Source organism: Pinus tabuliformis, chromosome 8, assembly GCF_031772625.1.
Source record: "Pinus tabuliformis cultivar Carrire ecotype Pingquan chromosome 8, CPIR1, whole genome shotgun sequence".
Lineage (NCBI taxonomy): Eukaryota > Viridiplantae > Streptophyta > Pinopsida > Pinales > Pinaceae > Pinus > Pinus tabuliformis.
Window position 1 is genome coordinate 1,852,951,623 of NC_142294.1, and position 6,000 is coordinate 1,852,957,622.

Here is a 6,000-nt window from a genome sequence, read left to right on the forward strand (position 1 = left end):
CATGACCGTTCCAAAAATAGTCAACAGCTCACTGTCCCAAGCTGACAGAAACAGAAGGATGGATCAGGTAATATGTGCCGGTGGCAGAGTCAAGCATGTGGAGAGGATTTTGCCCGGATTTGTATATCGAAACCTGTCTAGGAATGTGAATTGGCACAAGCTATCAGCAGAAGATCGTCCTTCCAAATCGAATCGCCATACTAAGCAAGATCTGCAACCGATTACACATCAGGCCAACAGTAATCCCAAGATACTCGAATCGATTTCTCCCCGCCTCCGAAAGCAGCAACCCGACTCTATAAATTTGCCAGAGAGCAGAACTCCACAACGCATCAAGAATAGAAGTTTGTATGAGCATTGGCATAGTATTGGGCAATCCGCTCAAAACATCAAGATCGCTCATTCCACAGCAGCAGCATCGCTCAGCTACGCTCGGGCACCAGAGACTCGAGGATCAGCGGTAAGAGTAGCAAACAGGACGTGGTCGAAGACAAAGATGAATCGATCAGAGGATTGTTTCCATTGCGCAGACCTCCAGGCTGAATTCGATGAGCTGAGAGCGCAGCATCGAGCCATGGAAGACCAGGTTAAAAGCCTGGAGTCAAGAATGGAGGACCAATACAAGATTCTGAACGAGAAATACAGAGCTGAAATCAACCTCTTTCTGCATAGAGTATCCTCACTTCATGAACAATTTAGAAACCTGGCCAACCGCTGCAGCCACGCAGAAGAATCAATCTCAATCCTCCAGTATATGATGGATAAGAAGAACAAGGCTGCTCCCAGCTCCTCCAGCGTCAAACAGGCTGATCCAGACCCAAACCCAGAAGAATCCACGGCCAGACAGATCAGTCACATTGAAATAGACTAACTATGAAGTGTAGATGTAAATTTTGGTCTCTGCAGTTTGTTAGGATCTATAGTAGCCTAGGAATATTTAGAAGCAGAACTACTAAGGCAAGGGTCAAGGAAAGGAAATTTTTTGTAATTCCTTGGATCCAGAATAGCCAGAAAATACTATATGTTTTTGGAGAACTGACTCCTTCTTTTCAGCCATAATATAGCATCCGAAATTTGTCTTAAAAAAAAAACACAACATCATCATTGTCATCCAATTTGATGTGGAATATACCAATTTCTTCTTTGCACTGTAGATCTATTTCTATAGATCCAGCTTCATTTTCAACTCCATTACCCTCCCTTACACCAAAATTCATCTCAAGATTATCCTAGGCCTCTTTCATTGTCTTTAATTCCAAAATGAGGGGAATAATGATATCATCTATGGATTCCTTTATACATTTCAATGCAAAGAAATTATTCTTCCTTTTGTCTTGCAACTCCTTTGTATAGACCTCAAACAAATCTTGTTGTTTCTTTTTCCTTTTTAGCCTCTTGGCCTTTACCCTTTGTTGAGCATTCATTGACTAAATATCAAAAAGAATATCGAACAGCAAACATAACTACTTCTATGTAATGAAATATTTTGGCTCACAGTTACACCTCTACAAATACTTAAAACATTTTACTTAATAGGGTCTAGATTCTTTGTGTTAGGAAAAACACTGAGATGGGGCAGTGAATCAATATCTCAATATTTTTTAATTCACTTAAAATTTTCTTTTCATGTTTTGAATTATGTATGCTATTTTTATTTATGCAACCTGTGTGTGTATGTGACTTTAGTGAAGGAAAACAATGTATATCCAGTTTAGTTATTTTTTTCATACTTTCCATATGATGTTCACCTTTGAACATTGTGTTATTAATTTCACCAGCCATTTAGTATGTATTAAAGAGTAGATAAATCACAACCCATAAGAAACACATCAACACATATGAACACTAGGATTTAGGTGTAATCTTAATATGGAAGAAAACCACCAATACCATTTTATTTGTCTTATATCTTACTATATCAAGAAAATATTCATTACATCTTGTACTAGTGCAAACTCTTAGCCACACGTAGGCACCCACCTGCAGGAGGATAAAACCTCCACTCGCTCTTCAGCACCCACTAGAAGGGAGTTACAACCCCTTGATATTTTTTATCAGTTCCTATAGAAAGGGATCACCTACCCCCTAAACAAATTTACCAGCTATCATTGGAAGGAAGCTCCAACTCCCTCACTAAAGGCTCCAACCATCAACACCCTTCGTGGACCATGTTTCAAAATGTTTCACACTAGATCCACCTGTCTCAAACAAACATCAAAATATGTAGGCCATCTTTCATCAAATTTTCACACCAGACCCACGTACACAATAAGCCCAAACCAATATATATATATATATATATAAATGCAAACACTGAAATACTGTTGAATACCAACTGAATCACTAAAGCATCTGTAACACTAAATCCTCAATCATTACAACCAGATCACACCAATGCATAATGAACCATCATTATATTAAGTCATAAATCAATACATAGAATAACTAATCATGAATAACGATAATAAGTACTTTGTCATCAACGCACTTAGTGCAAACCCTGATCAGATTTACTTCATAATGCATACACAATTGTTCTGAAGAAAACTTGTGTATATATGTGTTTCCTCTGAATACAATAGGCATATATATAAAATAGTACTAAACACTAGAACATTAACTAATTGTATCATTGTAATAATGAACCAACAATTGAATCAAGTACTGAACCAATCACATATCATTGAACCATACCTAGTCACAATTCTGCAACATTGTAACTAATTAATATACCAATCCACAACAAAAACATATCAATAATTCATTGATAGAAAACAAAAAAGATACAGACTTCATAAATCAGGGTCCAAACATTTGTAAACAACTGAGATCAACCAGTAATCTAAAGGAAAATTATCTTAGAACATATATGTGACTACTATGAAGCATATCTACTTATCTATGTGACTATCCAGAAGCAACCCTTCATAAAGATCTTAAATCACCAAGTCAGCTTATTTCATGCAAATCATAACCCATGACAGAAAAATAGATCTTTGTGCACATATTGTCGGTCTTCACATATTACTGTGTAATTAGGTCATACCATCACTATAACCATATATCTAGCATTTTCATCTACATAGAAATAAATATATTATCTATGTATATGCAATAGTCTTCACTGCACTTAGATATATCAGATTTGAGCCATCTCCTTGCTCACTGGTGCATACCTAATCAGAGAGAATGCTAAACTAATGCACACTTGCAAACAAACTTCATAGATACTTCGTGTATTTCTGGTACAAATGGCGTCTAATCTCTCATCCTTATATAGTAATTTGATCTCCTAATTACCACAGGGAATTATCGAGTAATTTTCAATATCGTAGGTGAAAACAAGCAAGGAATTCTTGACCAACCCATGCGCAAATATAAGGAATTTCACTTTTAGGATGTATACATGACTTTGTTGAAGGAAAGTGGCATATGTATGTGGATATTTTGAAGGAGAGTAGCGTATATATTTAAAACATCATATTCTTCATTATATTTCAAACTCAACTTGTCACTAAGATTCAAAAGTTCTTCCTCATCTTTGGCAACACCTGTACAAGCATTCATATCATTTGTAATGGCTCAACAAACATTTTTAGTTATCATCCATCCATAGAATATTTGGACTTAACATGACTGTTACATCAAGAGTATCCTTTTCAATTAAATTTCCATCAAGTACAACTCATTAGCCATAATTCCAATAGTGCACTACACAGCTTCAAAAAAAAATTGGTTGTCAACTCTTGCTTTGATAGTGATGGTTGTGATTCTAGCTCATGGTGGCTACATGCATCAATGGTGGTTCAAGAATCCAAAATGGATTCCCTTTCAATACAATCTTTATCAAAGTTAGCAGTGGGATGAAACACTTTACTTCATCCTCTCATGAAAGTAATAGGAGCATTCTAAAGCTTTATCACAAGCGAAATGCTTTTACAAATTCTTTCACAAATTCTTTTATTTTTAAATAATGTCTTACTGATTTTGTTTTTGAAATCGAGCCTTCTTTTAATAAAATGAACTTTCAAATATGAAAAATAAAGTCCTCAAATAATGCCTTTTATAAAAATAAATCCTAATAGGACGAAATCCCTTTTTCTCTGAATAAATGAATAAAATCCATTTTTAAAAATTACATTACATTTAGAACAATATAAGCTTTTTAATTTTCATTCATCCAACTCAATTAAAAAAAATAACCCATATGACTTTTGTGATTTACCCTAACCGTCCTCTCAATTCTCTTCATTCTTGGTGCTGCAAAAGTAAATTTTGTGCACATTTTTCTTTTTGGAATTTGATGGCTAATGCTCTATGCACACTTTTAACTTTACGCGGTTTTTTATTTTTGACTATGATGTCGTACCTCTAGACATAGATGCCTGCAAAAAATTTCACTCCTTTATACACTTACTTCCTACGACATTTTGGAGGATTTTTTAGTTTCATAAGTTGGTCCTATTTTGTCACACCTTTATTATGTGAAAGTCTAGATTCTGACACACTTTTTTTTCAACAAAATTACAGTTAGCTCCTCTCGATCTGGAGCTCTTCATGCACTCATTATTTCTCTTTGAGCACAACAAAAAATCAAATGTTGTTTTCCTTGGAGTCTTATGTAACCTCGAGTTATGATACCATCTTAAATGTTGAAAAATGTAGAGCGAGCACTCTTCTCAATATTCCCAAACAGTTAAATAGATTACATAGGAGACATAAACAATAAATGACTAAAGTGAGACTCAACTAGAACTCAATTGAACTCGAGAGAGGTCAACCTAACTATGACACCTAGATTGACACCTAGTAGGTGGTTTGAATTAGTTTCTCCAACACTCGCCCATATTTACAGCCAAAAAAAAAACAAGAATGTTTATTGCTCTCAGTCTCGGCTAGGCTTACAATTTAACAATTTGACACCAGTTGCATTCCCTTTTCTTTTCGCTTTCTTCTAGATCTTGTATCCTGATTATTTCTTTAGCTTTGAATTATAATTATAGGCTTCAAACTTCAATTTATTCAGTTTTTGGTGCAACTCTTCCATTGTACTAGGTTTTCCATGCATGTACTCTACTTGTTCAAAAGTATGCTTCTATGTGCACTACTTCCACATGTCATTTTTTGTAGTGCGCTCTTCATCATCGATTTTCTGCAACATAATTTCATGGTAAAATTTCATCTCTTCGAGACTCCATTACATGAAAACATCATTAACATTTTATTTTTTACAATTTCCATGTTGTCTTCAACATTCATTTCTACAAATTTTATGTTGTATTCATTAAAACATGGTGTTCCAAGCCATGCTTCAAGGAACCTTAATTCTTCTTCAATTTATTTGTTTTTTTCTTGGTTGCTACTAAAATTTTCACATTCAAATTAAGGTTAATTTTAAAAACATGTGTAGACCATATTCTTTCTTATTTACAATGAGAGCTTTCTCTTCTTATGCTTCCGTCTTTGCCTTTGCCACTTGCTCTTGGTTTAAAAAAAAAGGTGGGCTTGTTTCACTGAACAACATAATGCCAAAAGGATTTTTATATTGTACCATCTGCAACCAATTATATTTGGCTAAATATTATTTGTCAAAGACAACATCATCGATTTTAATTGTTGGATTCACCATATCAGTAACTGCTCCAATGGTAGATTCATTGTCATCAGTAATTTATGTTATTGGATTCACCAAATATTCATCCATGTGTCGTTGTTCATAGTGGGATTCATGAGCATCTATGTGATCCTTCTCTGCTTCTTCTATAAATTATTCGAAACTGTCATCCACTCTTGGTTGTAAACGGTGGGATTCATCAACATCTATTTTCTTCTTCTCTATTGCTCATTACATAACACCATCATTCGCCTATCAAGAGTATCCCTTGCCTCTTTAGTTGTCTTTTCTTCTGCAGTGAGGGGAATAATGCTATCATCGACGAATTCATTTATGCATTTCAATGAGAAGGTATTCTTTTTTACTTTTGTCTTCTAACTCATTCA